Genomic DNA, 20,537 nt, shown 5'->3' with positions numbered 1-20,537 from the left:
GATGCTTAACAGACTAAGTCACCCAGGCGCCCCAGGATTTTTTATTCTTAAGTAATCTCTACACCAACGTGGGGCTTGAACTCAACGACCGTGAGATTAAGAGTCACCCACTCCACCAACAGAGCCAGCGAGGTGCCCAATAATCACTTATTTTTAACTGCCTGAATGTAATTCCCAGGCACTAACAACAGTTTGCTTGGGGCTGTAAAGAAGTGAGGTTCTCATTTAAGAAGTCTAATTAGTATCTGCAACCTATAAGGGAACGTCATTACCTTAAGGGCTCTGGGGCTTCACTCATGTTAATTTTAGGAAGGGTGGGTGGATTTCCCAGGGAGTAGGCCAGGATACCTGAATCTCCGGGTCAGAAATTAGCAACAATTTTCCACCTGAGCCAGCTTCTGCCTCAGGCAGAATTTTGAGTTCACCATCCTTTCAGACTTTCCTTGTTTCCCTGATTGCTGCTTTCAGTCTGCCCATAGAGCTCCTTGCCACTGGAGCCTTGCACACAGCTGTTTGGCACTTCTCCCAGAGTAAGGCCCCTCCAACTATCCTGGGTCAGTGTCAATGCTCTTGGAACCTACTTGACAAACTTCAGTAATAGTTTTTTTTTTTTTTAATTCATATTTTACATTAAACATCCATAACTGCCATTTTCCTCCCACACTTTTACTGAGTAAGAGACCAGTGGGCAACCTAAACCACCAACCTCCCTTTCTCTCTCTCCTTTCCCACCTTTGCTTTTCCCGCTTGAGAGGCTATAAGACCCCAAACTGACTATATTTTTTTCCGAAGACTTGAAAATAAGTTTAAGTGTATTGTCAAGATCTCCCTGATCTCAGCCTTATTTAAATAAAACTGTTTGAAATTTAAAACTTATTTAACATTTTAGTTGCCGTGGCTCTATCATTTTAATCTTATATACTTGAGAATAAGAAATCACCTCTGAAGTATGATTGTGTCAGAAGCATGGAAACATAGGTAAGAGTTTCTCATACATATTTAATCTGAATATTAACCTGTTTTTACCAGTTTTATCTGATCAGATAACATACAGAAATTTCACAAATGATTTTTAAATTCTTACCCATAGAAGTTAGACATCTCAATTTTAATATTTTTAACTTGATACTCGGTATAGAGAAATAATTCTCTAACATCAGAAAACAGCAGCGCAAGTAAAACAATAAAGGGCAACTGACACTCAGTATGGAATGGGGGTGGGCAGGAAGACAATGGGGAGTGATGGGACCATCCCCTGAAGGCCATAGGGTTTCTCTAAATGGGACTGCAGCTTTCCAGCTGCATCCATGGCGTGGCAGCTAAGTTCTCAGACCCTGGTGCCAGACGGCCTGGGTGTGCAACCCAGCTCCTCCACTTCCTAGCTGTCTGACAAGTTACTCAACCCTTCTGGGCTTTAGTTTTCTCTTCCTTAATAGAGAGGAAGAAGAAGAAAGTTGTTATTTAGATTAAATTTGTGATGTGCTTGGAACACTGCTTGATACATACATAGTGTTAGCTAATATCTGATTATACCAAGGTGGGTCCAGGTTATACAGCTTCTGGTTTTTCACAGAAAGAGAAATCCAGGTTATTATGTGAAATTTCTCAATGTTCAGAGTGTTGGCTTGTTTAAAGCAAAGTGTGACACTGTAGGCTATGACTGCGCAACCCCTCTAAACTATACTTTTCTTAAAATTTTATTTAGTTAACATACAGCACAATATTGGTTTCAGGAGTAGAATTCAGTGATTCCTTACTTACACACAACACCCAGCGCTTATCCCAACAAGTGCCGTCCTTAATACCCATCACCCATGTAGTTCATCTCCTCCCACCTTCCTCCATCAACCCTCAGTTTGTTCTCTATTGTTAAGAGCCTCTCCCCCCAACCCGCCGCCACTTTTCCATATATTTGTCTGCTTTGTTTCTTAAATTCCACATATGAGTGAAATCATATGGCATTTGTCTTTCTCTGATTGACTTACTTTGCTTAGCATAATACATTCTAGCTCCATCCACGTCATTGCAAAAGGCAAGATTTCATTATTTTAATGGCTGAGTAATATTCCATTATATATTATATATACATACTACATATAATACAAACACACAACGGCTTCTTTATCCATTCATCAGTCGATGGACATTTGGGCTGTCTCCATAGTTTGGCTATTGTTGATAATGCTGCTATAAACATTGAGGTACAGGTAACCCTCCAAATCTGTATTTTTGTATCCTTTGGGTAAATACCTAATAGTGCAATTGCTGGATCCTAGGGTAGCTCTATTTTCAGTTTTTTGAGGGACCTCCATATTGTTCTCTAGAATGATTGCAGCAGTTTGCATTCCCACCAACAATTTAAGAGGGTGCCCCTTTCTCCGAATATTTGCCAACACCTGTTGTTTCTTGTGTTGTTAATTTTAGCCATTCTGACAGGTGTGAGGTGGTATCTCATTGTGCTTTTGATTTGTATTTCCCTGATGATGAGTGATGTTGAGCATCTTTTCATGTGTCTGTTAGCCATCTGGATGTCTTCTTTTATTTTTGAGAGAGAGAGCAAGTGGGGAGAGGCAGGGAGAGAGGGGGACAGAGGATCCGAAGTGGGCTCTATACTGACAGCAGAGAGCCCGATGTGGGGCTCAAACTCACAAACTGTAAGCTCATGACCTGAATCAAAGTTGGATGCTTAACCAACTGAGCCACCTGAGTGCCCCTTTCTAGATGTCTTCTTTGGAAAAATGTCTATTCATGTCTTCCACCCGTTTCTTAACTGGGTTAATTGTTTTTTGGGTGCTGAGTTTGAGAAGTTCTTTATAGATTTTGGATACTAACCCTCTATCCAATATGTTATTTGCGAATATCTCCCATTTCATAGGCTGCATTTAGTTTTGTCGATTGTTTCCTTTGCTGTACTTTCATTGCAATCTCACCAACTCTCACCAACTACCTGTTAAATGGTATTTTGACAGCACCACCCACCAGTTCTCCTCTGAGCCCCAGGGTCCTATGTAGGGATGCCTGTTTCATCTTGTCAGGGGAATACTTAAAATGTCCCAAAGGGAATTATTGATTCACCCAATCCCCAACACACAAAATCTGTTCTTCCTCCACGTTCCTCTTCTCAGTAAATGGCACTCAGCCATCTCAGCAAATCCACTGTTTGCCAATGCCAGAAACCTGGGAGCCACCCTCTATTTTTCTCCCTTCTGATCTTCTCCTCCCAGGCCTACCTCCACTTGTGCAGGTGAATGCGGGCTGAAGAGGCCTGGCTAAGGAGGGGACTGAAATCCAACCTCCAGCGTACAGGACTGTGTCTGCCTAAAGGATTGGGTTGGTTTTTCTTCGTGCATTTGACTTAGCAGAGTTCAGTCTCTCCCCAATTCATTACCAAGGCTCTTGGTATTTTGTCCACAATTCTTGAATCTATCTACTTCCCTCCATCTCTGCTGTTCAGTGTAAGCCATCCTCATTTTTCGTCTGGGGGACTCAAATTGCTTTGTAACTGTCTAGCTGCTTCTTTGTTCACACACCCTTCCAGTCATCCCCACCCATTCGCCAAGGTAAGCAATCTTTTTAAAAGGGCAAATAAAATACATTACACCCCTGTTTAAAACTCTTTAATTACTTCCTGTTGTTCTTATGGCAAAGATCAAAATCATAACACCATGTCCTGTGTGATCTTGCTCCCAGCCTCATCTCCAGCCATTTTACTCTTGCTTAAGTTACCCTGGGCTTTCTTCTTACCTTGTCTTAAGCATTATTATCATGCCCAAACAGCTTCTACTGCCTTCAGGGTTTCACTTAATGTCTTTTCAGGGAGGCCTTTTCTACCTCCATATTAAATGTGCTCCCTCTGTGCTGTGCTGTCTTCACTATGCCCATTTCCTTTATAGAGCTTATCTCTGTTATGAAAATGTGCACACTGAGTGCATATGTGTAGAAATTTGTAGCTATGTTATTTCTTATTAAATGAGGCAAACTTTTTTTTCAGAGGCTGTCATTGCTCTTGGGGACTGGGCTGAACTTAAACTTGCCAGTTAAAGTTATCTGGTCTTAAAAGATCTCATTTGAGGTAAATATTCTGTCAGCTTAAAATTGCAGTCCTGCCAGAACTTTCCCTTCCACACCTTGACTTCCCAAGATGGCCTGCAAGATCAAAGGGAAGGTTAGAAGCAGTGGCCAGAGGGGTCTCAGATCTGTGTGCAGAGTTAAGAGCTGTAGCCAGGGTCCTCACTGTCTTCTGCTCCCTAGTCACTCCTGATCACCACAGCCCTGAGGTTGTTGACTGGCAAGCTCGTGATCTATTGCTTCAGCACCGTGAAATTCATATGTCTCACTTTCTCACCCCAGCCCCTCCAATCCCTGCTCCTTTCATCAGCTGACTTGGGAACCCTTTTGCTCTTGCTGGAGGCTTCAGCTCTGCTCATCCTTGGGGTCTTAGTCACATTCTCCAGCCATCCCCTGCCATTCAATCCACCACTGCCCCTGGCTTAGGATCACCTAGTCCCTGGCACATTGTCCCATCCATGGCTCTCAACCATGCTATTTTGCCTGTCAGGGAGCATCGAGAGAAGTCTGGGTTTCTGGCACACCATCTGCAAGGTGTGGACAACTAGCAGCATCATCCTCTCTCTCCCCAATACCCCTACTCCTGAGCCCTGCTCAGTGTGAGACATTTGCCAGAATTGTTCAGCCTTCTAAGCTGGGCTAGGGGAACTGGGTTTCTAGCCCCACTCAATCCCTAGTCAGCTGGACACTACTATGCCCTTTTCTCAGGGTTAGACCTCAAAATCAGGGGAATATTGACCCATTCATGCTGACCTCTTACCCTACTTCTTTCTCTATGAAATTTATTTTTTACCTCCCCAATTCCTATTCTCTCTTTGGGTCTTAGCTTCAGGATAAGAGAAGCCTTTCCTGGCCTTTCAGATCAGATTGTCTGTAAATTTCACAAGGGCAGGATAGGTTTTGTTCCTTTCTGATCCTCGGTGCCTAACATAGTGCTTGGCAGACAGTGCCAGAACAGAAACGCAATAAAAAATTTGCTGAACAAATATTGTCAATCTGTCTTTACCCCTGATAGACTTTAAGGTCAGGGGGCCAGGGGTGACATGTTATAAAACCCTCAATTTCCTTATCATACAGAGTTTTGGAGTCAGTTCCTGGTCCTATTAACTCATTCATTCAACAAATACTTTTTGAGTGCATGCCACATGCAATGCACTGGGCTTGCTATTGGAGATAAAGGAGTGAACTCTTTAAAACATTTTTATTAAGCATTAAAAATTGATAACATATGTAAAGTATAAAAAATTATATAGGAAACTCTCTCTAAACTTATCACTCAGCTCCAGTGATAAATCTTTACACAGTGACTTGAACAGATTGAAGGGGAACAGAAACAGATCCCTGGACACCGGTTGGGCGGCTACAGCAGTCTTGGGCAGGAGATGATGGGGTCTGGGGTAGGGCGGTATAGGGAGAAAGAAAAAGGTGGGCTCAAAAGATATTTGGCAGGTAAACTGGACTTGATGGATTGTCACTCACTAGTTGTGTAAACTAGTTAAATCCCAACCTTTTGGAGCCCCAATTTCTGCATCTGTATCATAGGTTAGTAATAACTATTGTTATTTGTATCCCTAGAACCTAGCACAAAGCTTGGTACAAGATGATACACATACACAAATCATAGCTACTGTTACTACTGTAGAAGCTTCACATATGCCGGCAGAAGGAATATTCTGTCAAACTTGAGGCTGGAACTTGCCATCTTCTAGGATGGAAAATGATAAATGATGATGGTGCCTTTGCCAGAACCAACATCCATACTCCCCAGGCAGTGCGGCAGCACCGGCCGGGATCAGAGTCTGGGCCACCGCCAACCTCAGCTCCAGCCCGGCCAGCCTCGGCCCCAGCACCAGCTGGAGTCCTGGCCCCGCCCACATCTCTGCAAGTTCCGCCCCCGGGGCCGCGCGCGCGCGCGCGCCGCCGCCGCGCGCGTCCCGCCCCGCCCCTGCTGCTGACGTGCGGGGCCGAAAGGGAGGGACGGGCGGGCTCCGCCGAGCCTTGTGCTTCCGCGGGCTCTGGGGTCGCTGGGGCCTCGTGGCGGGGCGGCTCCGCGGAGCTTCGCCCGCTTTCGCACCTTCCTCGTGTCCTCTCGCGGCGCCCAGCTGGCCCTGCGCTTCGGCGGGAGACCCGGCAAGGGTGAGTGTTGGCGGGAGCGGGTTCCGGCCGGCCGGGCGCGCGCTCCGCTCTCCCGGGCATTGTCTGGGCGGGGGCGGCGCGGGCACGTGCGCTCCCCTCCCCCACCCGGGTGGCCGCGCGGTCCCGGGCGGAGCGGAGGGGGGAGCGAGTGACTGCGGATAGAAGAGGACCGGAGGGGCGGGCTGGTTCCGCGGTGAGTGTGTCTGTCGGAGGAGTCTTCGAAGCGGCAACCTGGAATTTGGCTGTGTGGGGGGTCCTTTTCTAAGGGGCACAGTGCTCTCTGCGGGGATGGGGGTCCCTTGGGCCCCAGTGGCCGGAGCTTTCAGGATGTTAAGCTTGGTGGCCTGTGATGGGATCGGAAATGAGATTTGGCTCCGGTACCAGCAAGTTGTGGATTTACCAAGAACGGTGAGATCTACCTCCAACCTGTCGCCATCCTTACCGCCCCCCTCCCCTGTGAAGGATGAGTGGGATTTAAAAAGGTTGGAGGATCTTCCAGGGATATGCCCGAGTTAAAGCACCAGATGTGTGAGACAGTGCGAGGTTAGAGTGGAAAGCTTGGGAAAGTGAGTAGTTGGAAGAAAGACTGGTTCGGTGGGTTGTGGCCAGATTGCAGAAGACAATGAATGAGGTTTATCTCATAATCTTTTTTTCTGTTGTGAGTGTAATTATGTTATAAAATAGAAAGTAGAGGAGGAAAATATCACCGATAATCCCATAGCCCTGACACATCATTCTTACAGTGTTTATGTTTGCTAGTATTTTCATCTAAGCTTATAACAGTTACAGTTAGAGTTTACCTACAATTTTCCATTTTCTTTTTTCCTTAAGGTGTAAAAATGCGATGTAATACACAGTATTCAACAATATCGTTTCCTCTTAATAAGCAAGTATTCATCATAGAAAAGTTTAAAAATACAAGCGAAATGAGGAAGAGTATTCATAGTTCTACTGCCTAGAGATGTTATTGTATATTTTTGGTTGTGTATATTCTTTCAAAGATAGGAGCAGATAATGCCCTGATTAGGAATTTAGTTTTCATAGGAATCCTTTGAAGGTTTTAAGAAGGCAGGTAGCATAATCTGACTGCTATGTGGAGAAAGAGGGCAAGAGTGGGGAGCTGGGAGATCAGTTAGGATGCTGTTTGCAGTACCTTGGACTAGGTCCATGGCAGGGATGAAGAGTAGAAAGATTTAAAAATATTTTGGAGGTAGAATGAACAAGACTTGGAAGTGGATTGATGAGGGAGTGGGAGAATTCTTTGCTTTTTAAAAAATATATATCTATTTTTTAATTAAGTAAACTCTGTGCCCTACGTGGGGCTTGAACTCATGAGCCTGAGAGATCGAGTCGCATGCTGTACCAACTACTCACTGAGCCAGCTGCATTCCCCGAGAATTCTTTGCTTTTTGGTATTTGTTTTGAGCAACTATGAGTAAATGGTGGCATTTACTGAGAGGGAGAAGAATGGAACAGAAGTTTGAGGTGGGAAGAATCATGAGATCTGTTTTGGGTGTATTAAATGTGAGATGCTTATCAGTTGTGAAGTTGGTAGTTGAGGAAGCAATTGGGTGAACAGGTTTGGATCTCATGGAAGAGAGAGCCAAGAGCTGTTAGATAAAAATTTGGAGTACTCAGTACATAGATGATATCGAAAGGTATAGACTGTATGAGATCACCAAGGTAAAAAGTATAGATAGAGAAGTGAAAATTGGCACTTGGTCCCCCCCAATACTTCAAGATGTAGTAGAGGAAGAAGATTGAACACAGGACAGAAGAAATAGCCAGTGAGGTAGGTGGTGGTGGTGGGGGAGGTAGGTAGGGGAGCAAAAGACCGGTGTGATGGAAACCAAGAAAAATAAGTTCACAGAAGACAAGAGAATTGGTCCATCCTTTCTTCTGAGATGTTTAATTGGTTTTGGAGGTTGTTGGTTTGGTCACTGGTATTACTTTTTTTTTTTTTTTTTAATTTTTAAGTAATCTCCACACTCAGCATGGGGCTTGACTCACAACCCAGAGATCAAGAGTCTCATGCTTCACTGACTGAACCAGCCAGGCACCCCTGGTCATTGGTATTATTATTATTTTTTAAACGTTTATTTGTTTTTGAGAGAGAGAGTATGCATATGCAAGCGGGGGACGGTCAAAGAGAGGGAGACAGGATCCCAAGCTGGCTCTGCACTGACAGCAGTGAGCCCGGTGTGGGGCTGGAACTGACAAACCGCAAGATCATGACCTGAGCTGAAGTCAGATATGTTCAACCGACTGAGCCACCCACACCCCCCCTTTGTCATTGGTATTATTATCCAGTGTTCTAGAAGTGGGAGGTGGAAACTAGATTGGAATAATTGATTGCGGCTTGAGTAAGTGAAGATAATGAGTGTGAATTACAAAAACCTGGGCCTTCTTCAACATGCCTTATTTCCATCTGCTCCACAACTAAATTTGATAGGTGAAAAATGGTGTCTTGTTTAGTATTTCATTCCTTGATTACTAGTGTGTTTGAAAATTTTTTCACATATATTGGTCATTGGTGAATTTCTGTTTCTGTCCTGTGTGTATCTTTTTGTGTTTATCACTTTTGGGAATTGATTGTCAAGAGTTCTTTTAGATATTGAAAACATGTAGTTTTACGTAGAGCTTGCAGAATTTCCCCCCTTAAGTATTTTTCCTTTCTGGGAATAAATGAGTTTATTATATATGCTCCATCAGGAGACACATGTCTGATCCCAAGTTAATACATGGTTAACTTCTATATATGCTTTTTTTTTTCAATTGTAAAATACACATAGCCTAAAATTTACTACCTTAACCATTTTTAAGTGTGCAGTTCAGTGGTATTAAATCCATTTGTAACAGTGTGCAACTATCACCACCATCCATCTCCACCACTCTTTTCATCTTGTAACACTGAAAATCTATACCCATTAAACAATAACTCCCCATTCCTCCTTTCTTCTAGTCCCTATAGCAGCCGCCATAAGTACCTCATGTAAGTAGAATCATACAGTATTTGTCTTTTTCTGATGGGTTTATTTCACTTAGCGTAATGCCCTCAAGATTCATCCATGTTGTAGCAGGTGTCAGAATTTCCTTCCTTTAAAAAAAAATTACATATTTTAATTAATTAAATCATTTTTATTTTTTTAAGTAGCCTCCATGCCCAGCATTGGAGCCCAATATGGGGCTGAACTCAGGACCCCTGAGATCAAGAGCTGGCCACTTAACTGACTGAGGCCATTCAGGTTCCCCTATTTTAACTAATTTTTATTCCAGTTGACATACAGTGTTATATTAGTTTCAGGTGTAGGATATAGTGATTCAACAATTCCATACATCACCGTGCTCATCAGGACTAGTGACTCCTTAATCCCTAACACCTACTTCACTCATCCCCTCACCTCCTCCCCTCTGGTAACCATCAGTTTGTTCTGTATAGTTAAGGGTCTGTTTCTTGGTTTGTCTCTCTCTTCCTCTCTTCCCCTTTGCTCATTTGTTTCTTAACAGTTTCAAATGAGTGAAATCATAGGTATTTGCCTTTCTTTGGCTTATTTCACTTAGCATAATAACCTCCAGGTCCATCCATGTCCTTGCAAATGGAAAGATTTTGTTCTTTTTTATGGCTGAATAATATTCCATTGTGTTTATATATATATCACATTTTCTTCATTCATCAGTGGACATGGGCTGCTTCCATATCTTGGCTATTATAAATAATTCTTCTATAAACATAGGGGCATGTGTTTCCCTTTGAATCAGTGTTTTTCTTTTAGTAAAGAACTTTCCTTTTTTAAGGCTGAATAATATTCCAGTGTATGTATATATCCCATTTTATTTCCCCATTCATCTGTCGATGAACACTTGGGTTGCTTCCATGTTTTGGCTCTTATAAATAATGCTGCTAAGAACATGGGTATACAGATACCTCTTCAAGGTCCTGCTTTTAGTTCTTTTGGTTTGTATATACCCAGGGGTGGAATTGTTGGATCATACAGTAATGCTATTGTTAGTTTTTTTGTCGAACTGCCACACTGTTTTCCATAGTGGCTTGCACGTATATTCATATATTCCCACCAACACTGTACAAGGGTTCCAGTTTCTTCACATTCTTGCTGACATTTGTTTTCTGGGTTTTTTTTTGTTGTTGTTGTTGTTGTTGTTTGTTTTTGATAGCCATCCTAATGGGTGTGAGGTAATAATCTCACTGAGGTTTTGATTTGTACTTTTTTCCCTAATATTAGTGATGTTGAGCATCTTTTCATGTGCTTATTGGGCACTTGTATACCTTTGGAGAAATGTTTATTCAAATCTTTTGTCTATTTTAAGTCAAGTTTTTGTTGCTTTGAGTTTTAGGAGTTCTCTCTATATATTCTGGATATTGATCCCTTATTGAATGTATGATTTGCAAATATTTTAGCTTTTTGTGAATTGTCTTTTTACTCTGTTGATAGTGTCTTTTGATGCACAAAATTTTTAAATTTTCATGAAGCTCAGTTTGTCTTTTTTTTTTTTTTTTTACCTGTGCTTTTGGTGTCATATCTAAGAAATCTTTGCCAATCCAATGTTGTGAAGCTTTTAATAGTTCTGTTGTTTTAAGTCTTATATTTAAACCTTTGATCCATTCTGAGTTAATTTTTGTATGTGTTGTTAAGGGTCTGACTTCATTCTTTCACGTGTAGATATTCAGTTTTCCCAGCACCACTTGTGGAAAAGACTATTCTTTCTCCATAGAATGGTCTTGGTACGCTTGTCAAAAATCATTTGACCATATATGCAAGGCTTTGTTTCTGGGCTCTCTTCTCCATTGGTCTGTTTATTTCTGTTTACGGCAGTACCAAACTGTTTTGATTACTGTAGCTTCTAGTAAGTTTTGAAATCAGGAGTGACTTCTTCAGTTTTGTTCAAGATTGTTTTGGTCAGGGTCCCTTGAAATTCCATATGAATTTCAAGATGGGTTTTTCTATTTCTGCGGAAAATGTCATTGGGATTGTGATAGGGATTGCATTGAATCTGTAGATGGCTTTGGGTAGTACTGAGTTTTAAACAGTATTTTTCAATCCATAAACATGAGATATGTTTCCATTCAGTTATGTTGTATTTAATTTCTTTCAGCAATGTTTTGTAGTTTTCATTGTATTACTCTTTGACTTCCTTGGTTAATTCCTAAGTACAGTTGGCTCTTGAACAACATGGGTTTGAATTGTGCAGATCCACTTATATGTGGACTTCTTTGGATACAGTATAATACTGTAAATGTGTTTTCTCTTCATGATTTTCTTAGTTTTTTCTCTAGTTTATTTTATTGTGAGAATACAGCATATAATACTTATAATATACAAAATATTTGTTAATTGTTAATGTTATCGGTAAGGCTTCTGGTCAACAGTTGGCTGTTAGTAGTTAAGTTTTGGGGGAGTCAAAAGTTATACATGGATTTGACTGTGTGGGGGTTGGTGCCCCCAATGCCTGCATTGTTCAAGGGTCAACTGTATTTTATTCATTTTGATGCTGTTATAAATGGAATTGTTTCTGTAATTTACTTTGCAGATTTTTTAGTATAGAAATGCAGCTGATTTTTGTGTGTTGACTTAGTATCCTGATATTTTGCTGAATTAATTTATTACAGCTTTTTTTCGTGGAATATTTAGGGTTTTTACATATAAGATCATATCCCTCCATATTAAAAACCCTTCGTATTCATTCATTGGATGCACTATAATTTGCCATCGACTACTACCAATTTTTTATTATAAAATATACAGGAAGAGGAGAACTAACACTTAAACTATAGATCTGTAAGTGCAGCTCACATATGAGAGTAAATTGAGAGCAGTTTCTTAGGATAGATTTCTCAGAAAGAGGATTCTCTTCTTGTTTAACCAGAGATTTTTATTTGAATTTTCACTGCCAATCCTTAAATTCACCCCCATCTCCCTACCTTTAATCCTGGCTCCCTTTTATCCTGTTTTCCACACTGCTACCAAGTGGTGGGTGAAGGTCAGTACATTTTTCCCTCAGAAAACAAGGCTTATGAAGCAAATTGTGTCTGTAACATCTGTTTTGTGGGAGTTAGGAAAAAAAAGTTTCTGAAGGCTGGAGTGCATTTCATGGATGAGTTGGAATTTAATTGGATTTCTTGAAAGTTGAATAGCATTTCAGTAAGCAAGAGAGAAGGTAGAGGTGAAATATGAATCCATTGAAAGGTAATTGTGAGATGTTCAGGCATGCGAACTTTGATGACTGCAGACAAAGAGAGGTGGAACTAGTTCTCCAGCCAAGGATTGTTTATTCTGTTTATCTGAAGAATGAACTGTGGGGGTGCATGGGGATGGGGGAGATGTGTTATGTGTTGGTAGTAAAGGCTGAGGGTGAGGAGAATGCCAAGGGGAGTTCCTCTTGATTTGTATGTTTTTAGTCATTGAGTTAATGAATACATTGGTGATTGTTCTCTATTTTGTTTATAAAAAATTAGTTTCAGGGTACGTATATTTTTTAAAATTGACATATTCACTTAATGTAAAATTCACCATTTTAAAGTGTATAATTTAATGGTTTTTAGTATATTTACAAGGTTGTGCAACCATTACTACCATCTAATTCCAAAGTATTTCCATCACCCCAGAAAGAAACCCTGTACCTATTAGCAGCCAGTCCTTGTTCCCTCTCCCGTCATCCCCTGGCAACCACACTGAGTCTATGGATTTGCCAGTTTCTGTACATTTCATATAAATAGAATCATATAACACATTGCCTTTAGTATCTGGCTTCTTTCACTTAACATGATACATTCAGTCTGTCTGTGATATAGCATGTGTCAGTACCTCATTATTTTGCTTAGTAATACTCTCCTGTCTGAATATACCCCATTATGTTTGTCCAGGCATCAATCCATGGATATTGGGTTGTTTATACTTTTTCACTATTGTGAATAATGCTATTATGAACATTTAGGTGTAACTTTTTGTGTGAACATGTGTTTCCAGTTCTCTTGGATATATACCTAAGAATGGAGTTGCTAGGTCATATAGTAAATCTGTTTAACTTAAAAAAAATTTTTTTTTTAAGTTTATTTATTTTTAGAGAGAGAGTGCAGGAGGAGCAGGGAGAATCCCAAGCAGGGCATGGAGCCCCATGTGGGGCTGGAACTCATGAACCATGAGATGACCTGAGCTGAAATCAAGAGTGGACATCTGACTGACTGAGCCACCAAGGCACCCCACTTTTTTTTTTTTTAAGTGTAGGTTTTATTGTTTTTGTTTTGAGTTATCTCTACACCCGATGTGGGGCTCAAACTCGTGACCTGAAATCAAGAGTTGCATGTCCTTCCAGGTGAGCCTGCCAGACACCCCAGTTCTGTTTAACTTCTTCAGGAGCTGCCAAACTTTTCCACAGCAGCTGCACCATTTTACATTTCCACCCACAGTGAATGAGGGATCTCATTGTTTATACTTTATATGTGTTTCTGGCTGACTATATTCGAAAGTTGTAGGTTTTTAAAGTGTCATTGAGGTACAATTGGCATCTACAGACTGCACAAAATGGGTAATTTGGGAAGTTTCAACTTATTTATACACCTGTGAAACCATCACCACAATCAAGATAGTAAACATGTATCATCCCACAAATTTTCTTTTTTAAATGTTTATTTGTTTATTTTGAGATACGGAGAGTGTGTGTGTGAGCAGGGGAGCTTCCTAATGCATGATGTGAGTCTTCCTAATGTTGATTACCCAACTGATGGCTCTGCCCCTTTGTAAATGCACATATAGCATGCACTCATGTACTTGGGGAAGGATAATCTGTAAATAGATTTTTGTTTAAGGTTAATATATATTGGGTTTGTCTTTTTTAAGATTTAATTTTTTAATTTTTTTTTTTACATTTATTTATTTTTTGAGAGACAGAGACTAGAGCACAAGTGGGGGCAGGACAGAGAGAGAATGAGACACAGAATCTGAAGCAGGCTCCAGGCTCCAAGCTGTCAGCACAGAGCCCCACACCGGGCTGGAACCCATAAACCATGAGATCATGACCTGAGCCGAAGCCGGACGCTTAACCGACTGAGCCACCCAGGTGCCCCAAGATTTTATTTTTTTTAAGTAATTTCTACACCCATTGTGGGGCTTGAACCTACAATTCCAATATCAAGAATTGTATGCTCCACTGACTGAGCCAGTGAGGTGTGCCATCATTGTTATTTTTTATAATGACTTTTGAGATCTAATTCACATACTGTAAAATTCACTCTTTAAAGTGTAAAACTCTGTGTTTTTTCTTTTAGTAGATTCACAAAGTTGTGCAGCCATCATTATATCTGGTTCCAGAAAATTTTTATCAGTAGGTAGATTTTTATAAATAGATAGTTTTTTAGACTAGAGAGTGTTGATTTAAAGAAAAAACCATTTTCTAAAAAATGTCCCCTTTTTAAGTTGCTTGTTTCCTTTTAAGAATCTCAGCTTCACATGGAAAAGCATGAGACATCCCCATAGAATGTGTTGTCTTTGTCCATTTGAAAACTCCAGTGAAAAATCCCTACTTAGTGAAGTGTGCAAGATTTGGCTCAGTTTATGTATTCTCAGTGACTGTGTCCAAGAGTTTGACATAATCTTGATCTGGTCCAGTTCCTTCCTTTTTCAACCTGGAATTGTAGACCAGCTTTGTTTCCCTTTGCTTCTTTTGGAAAAAAAACTTTTAGGGCTTCACAATTGAAACAGGATTCTCATATGAAATCAGCTATCATTTCAGACTATTCCAGTGATCTTTGTCTGAAAGTGACACCAGGGAAGTCATTGGAAGGTTATGTACCCTCCCTTGTTTCTTTCTCTCTCTCTTTTTTTTTTTTTTTTTTTTTTTTTTTTTTTAAAGTTTATGTATTCAAGCAGTCTCCAACCAACTGTGTACTCGAACCCATGACTCTGAGATCACGAGTTACATGCTTCTCCAACTGGGCCAACCAGGTACCCCTATATGGTGTCTCCCTTCTGTCAACTTAAGAATTTGCTTTAAGTATCTCAAAACCTTTAAACAGTTCATGTAGGTCACTCTGTCCAGAGAAAGTGTATGTTGAAGTCCTGGAGTAAAGGAAGGGTAAAGCTTCCTAAGGCCAGCTATCCAGTTGTTGCACTAATGGATAGAAGCAGTGGCATGGATAATTTAGAATAGTTGTTTTATTCTAGATTTTCTTTCACGTTGCTTTGCACATTGGAGACCAAGTATTGGCCTGCATGAATCCTGGGGCTGACCTTTATAGCAACTTACATGGTCTTTAGCAATTTCATTTATTAATGGAAAGTATGTGTTTTTGACCTGGAAATATATAATACTTAAATAATATAATTTTTTTTGAGCTCAGCTTTCTAGCTTTTCCATTTTGCTCAGCTCTTTACATGTCATACTGGGAGATACCCCTGGACACAAGATCATGTTCCAGGGACTTTTTTTCTTTTTCTTTTCTTTTTTTTAAATAGGCTTCGTGCCCAGTGTGAGAGCCCAACACAGCGCTTGAACTCATTATCCTGAAATCAAGACCTGAACTGAGATCAAGAGTCAGATGCTTAACTCACTGAGCCAGCCAGGTGACCCTTATACTGGGAATAGCCCATGTCAGTATGATGTGATGAACTGACCTCCCATCAGCTCCCCACCATTCTGGTCCAGTGTAAAATTGTGATCGTTTTTACTTAAAAGACCTTCCCCCCCTGCCCCCATACCAGATGAGTTGAAGAAACAGTAATTATGTTGACCAAGAAATGAGAGTGTATTCAAATGGTCTTGTGTAAAAGATCTTAGAACAATTAGGGTACAGAATTTTTGTCAGTACCAACTTAAAATCAGAACTGAATCTTCTCCCTTTTAGATTTCCCTTGATCTGAGTCTTTTGTATAAGCTACTTCAGATTCCTTGTATTGTGAAAAAAAAAAAAAAAAAAGCATGATTTTGGGGAGAAAATTATTTGTGTATATTTTCAGTTACCTTTGTCAGTGAGAGATGACAGTTCTATGACTAATCTTCAGAAGAAAAAATTTAAGTTGACATTGAAATATATTTTGATTTTTAAGTTTATTTTTTTAGCACCCAACATGGGGATCGAACTCATGACCCCAAGATATGAGTTGCATGCTCTTCTAACTGAGCCAGCCAGATGCCCCTTTATTTTGATTTTTTTGATAAGACTTCTTTATGCAAATGATTTTTCTCAGTATAGCCTTTTTTTTTTTTTTTTTTTTTTTTTAAATTTTAGAATCTTAAGCAGGCTCCATGCTCAGTGCAGAGCCTGATGAGGTGCTCTATCCCACAACCCTGGGATCATGACCTGAGCCAAAGTCAGGAGTTGGGTGTTCAACTGACTGAGCCACCCAGGTCCTCCTAAAAGCTGCTATATTTAATTCCCAATATATAATTTATGAAATGGATCATATATATTTGGATTACTGAAAGTTAGTGGCATTAATATATTCCTAAAGATTCAACATTAGACATGTGCATTGCAAATCACCTTGCTTCTGAATCTCCTAAATACTTTGTTTATTGCTGGTAATGAAAGCTTCTAGGGGTGCCTGGGTAGCTCAGCTAAGCCTCTCACTTTTGATTTTGGCTCAGGTCATGATCTCACAGGTTCATGAGATCCAGCCCTGCCTTGGGCTCTACACTGATAGCGTGGAACCTGTTTGGGATTGTCTCTCTCCCTCTCTCTGCCCCAACCCCTGGCTCATGTGGGTGTGCATGTGCACTCTCTCTCAAACGTTAAAAAAAAAAAAAAATAAGTCTAGTTATTTTTCTATTTTTTAAATACCCTGCTGGATTGGCTTTGTGTCTGTGTTCACAAATGAAAACTGGTCTGTCATTTTTCGCTGCTGATGCCTTTGACCACATCTTCTTAGGTTTAGAAATGTTATGTTCTCTTTGTTGCTAATTTTAAAATACTCTTATTTTAATTTTCTCTTTGAGCCATGAGTTATTTAGAAGAGTATCTTGTTGGGGCACCTGGGTGGCTGAGTTGGTTAAGCATCCGACTCTTGGGTTCAGATCAAGTCATGATCTCATGATTTGTGAGTTCATGCCCCACACTGGGCTCTGTGCTGGCAGCACGGAGCCTACTTAGGATTCTCTCTTTCCCTCTCTCTGTCCCTCTCCTGATTGTGCGCTCACTCATTCTCGCTCTCTCTCTCTCTCTCTCTCTCTCTCAAAAAATAAACAAACTTAGAAGAGTATCTTGTTCTCCATATCATAGTGAGTTCTTGTTAATGATTTCCTATTTAATTTTGTTAGGATCAGAGAATATGGCTGTAACATTTCCATGTTTTTAACATTTATTCATTTTTGAGAGACAGCATGAGCGGGGAAGGGGCAGAGGGAGAGGGAGACACAGAATCTGAAGCAGTCCAGGCTCTGAGCTGTCAGCACAGAGCCCGGTGTGGGGCTTGAACTCATGAACTGCGAGATCATGACCTGAGCCGAAGTCGGACACTCAACCGACTGAGCCACCCAGGTGCCCCATAACATTTCCATGTTTTGTAATAATTGTGACTTTCTTTATGTTCTATCTTATGATTTAATTTCAATGAATTTTTATAGATATTTTAACAGTATTCTCTGTTGTGTTCAGAACTGTATGTAGCTGTTAAATCTGGCTTGTAAATTGCATTATCTGTATACTCTGTATTTTCATCTGTTGTTTTCTTGATCTTTTAAATTTCTGAGAGACATATGTTCAGATTATTTTGTAACGATTGTGATTTTTCTTAAATTGTCCTTGTACTTCAGGTTTATTTTGTATGTTTTGATGTTTGATGTCTAGTTTATGACATTTTTGTGATTGTGTCCTTTAGTAGTAACATAATCTTTATTATATTAAATGTTTTTTTTGCCTTAAATGATCCTATTTGTTATTAAGCATGCCGTGCCAGCTGTCTCTTCATCTGGATGTGCTTGTGTATAATAAATTTGCACATCCCTTTATTTTTAAAATTTAGCTATAATACCTTTGGAAATGTAGCATTATCAAATAGATTTGTAAGTATTAGGCAAGAGTGATAAAAGTTACTGAAGGCTGGTAGGTATGTTCCCTTGGGTATTCATGTTTTGGCGTATATTTAAGTTATACCTTTATTTATTTAGCAAATAATTTATTGTGAGCTTCCAGGAACTTTGGAAGGAGAACATGGGGAAAGCTGTGTTGAATAGTATGATTAAGGAAGGCCTTTGATAAGGTGGGCATTTGAGCCTGAGATCTAGTAAAGCTAACCTGGGGAAAGAGCATTCCAGGTAGAGGGAGCCTGAAGTCCAAAAACCCTAAGGAGGGGCACCTGGCTGGCTCAGTCAGTAGAGCATATGATTATTTCAGGGTTGTGAGTTCAAGCTCCATGTTGGGTGTAGAGCTTACTTAAAAAGAAGCCTGGGTGGCTCAGTTGGTTAAGCGTCCCACTTAGGCTCAGGTCGTGATTTCATGATTGGTGAGTTTGAGCCCCGTGTTGGGCTCTGTGCTGACACTGTGGAGCCTGGAGCCTGCTTCAGATTCTGTGTCTCCCTCTCTCTCTGCCCCTCCCCCTTCATGCTCTGTGTCTCTCTCTCTCTCTGTCTCTCTCTGTCTCTCTCTCTCTCTCTTAAAAATAAACATAAAAAAATAAAAAAAACAAACAAAACCAAAACCAAAAACCCTAAGAAAAGATTGAGGTGTATTTGAGGAACAGAAAGAAAACCAGTGTGTCTTGATGCTAATGGTGAAGGATGGTGAGGGAGGTAGGGCCCAATTCATGTAAAGATCTTGTAGGTCATGTTAAGGATGTGATTTTATTCTAAGTGTTGTGGGAAGCCACTGGAAGGTTTTGAGCAGGGGATGACATGATTAGATAAATATTTTTATAGCCCTTTTGTAAATTGAGCTGTAATTTATATACAGTGAAATGCACAGATTTTAAGTGTACAGTTGGGTGAATTTTCACATTGCTTATGCCCATGCAACCCATACTCTTGTTAAGATAAAAAATTTTCTCTTACACCAGGAAGTTCCTTTATTACTCCACCCAGTCAGTCCCCACCACCAGCACCTGAACAGCTACTCTCTTTTCTTTCACCATAGATTAGTTTGTTCTAGAACTTCGTATAAGTGGAATCATTCACATATGTACTCTTGTGTCTGGCTTCTTTTACTTGCCAAGATGATTTTGAGATTCATTTCTGTTCTTGCTTAGATCAGGAGTTCATTGGGTATACACAATTTGCTTATCCATTCTCCTTTTTTTTTTTTTTTTTTTTTAAGCAATCTATATGCCCAACATGGGGCTTGAAATCACAGCCCCAAGATTAAGAGTTGCATGCTGTATTGGGCCACCTGGGTGGCTCAGTCAGTTGAGCGTCCGACTTTGGCTCAGGTCATGATCTCGCGGTCTGTGAGTTTGAGCCCCGTGTCAGGCTCTGTGCTGACAGCTTAGAGCCTGGAGCCTGCTTCAGATTCTGTGTCTCCCTCTCCCTCTGCCCTTCCCCCGCTTATTCTCTGTCTCTCTCTGTCAAAAATAAATAAACATTAAAAAAAAAAGTTGCATGCTGTATTGATTGAGCCAGCCAGGTGCCCCTCCAATTTTTTTTCCCTGTTTTGTTTTTTACAGACATTTTCAAATGTTTCTTTGGCTAATAGAGAAGAATGGATTGTAGATTCTCTCTTTCAGATATTTAATAAAGAAATGTTGGTTGTCTTGTTTACAAAGGGGAAAACATTTTGTTTGAAATGAAGAATTTAGAAAGGATAGGGCCAAAGAATGATAAAGTCATTATTAACATCTTAGGAACATCTGTCTGTATGGAATCAGGTAGAAAATGATTGTACTGCTCCTCCCTGGCTCCCCTTTTAAATCAGATGCGAAAAGTTGCCTTGAGTGAGCACAAAATTCAGGGTTCTGATGAGATTCAAATGCATGAGGATCATAGAAGTTTATATTGAGAAGATACCTCACAAAGTACATTGCATATTTTTCAAGGACCTTATTTATAAGATTTCACTCCTTTCCCCAGAATTGGCCACATCTTGTAAAATTATTTGCAAGACAGGATTGTAGGACTGGGTATACTCTGACATAAGAACTAAGATCTTTTACTAAGAATTTCTAGTGACTGTATTACATAATTGTATTTTTAATTATACAGTTTCATTTTAAAATTATTTTTTCTTTCATATTTAAAGATAGAACATTACCAGGTTTAGTTTTGCTTTTGGTCTTTAACTTTTTTCAAGAACTCAGACTTGTTATTTGAACAGGTATGATAGGGTAGTTTTGCTTTCTTACATTGTATGTAGGGGAAAATGTGTATTTTTTTTTTTTTAAGTTTAAATTGACAAC

The 20,537-nt window shown here is 40.2% G+C and overlaps 1 protein-coding gene across 3 annotated transcripts in view; it reads left to right on the top strand.

Annotated features, from left to right (window-relative positions):
* The first annotated feature begins 6,005 nt into the window (after nucleotides 1–6,005).
* The window catches only part of YEATS2 (YEATS domain containing 2), a 112,709-nt gene continuing 98,177 nt past the window's right edge, over nucleotides 6,006–20,537 (top strand). Inside the window, exon 1 of one of the 3 annotated variants that reach the window (XM_078453176.2) lies at nucleotides 6,006–6,204. The gene's annotated coding sequence lies outside the window, so the exon portion shown is untranslated. Of the gene's footprint in view, nucleotides 6,205–6,285; nucleotides 6,398–15,669; nucleotides 15,780–20,537 lie in introns of those variants that run through there. The other 2 variants (XM_078453177.2, XM_078453178.2) reach the window with 2 other exon arrangements.

The sequence above is a fragment of the Panthera onca genome, chromosome C2 (genome assembly GCF_046562875.1).
Source record: "Panthera onca isolate mPanOnc1 chromosome C2, mPanOnc1 haplotype 2, whole genome shotgun sequence".
NCBI lineage: Eukaryota > Metazoa > Chordata > Mammalia > Carnivora > Felidae > Panthera > Panthera onca.
Note: the sequence above shows the minus strand (reverse complement) of the source record. Positions and strands in the feature narration are given on the sequence as shown.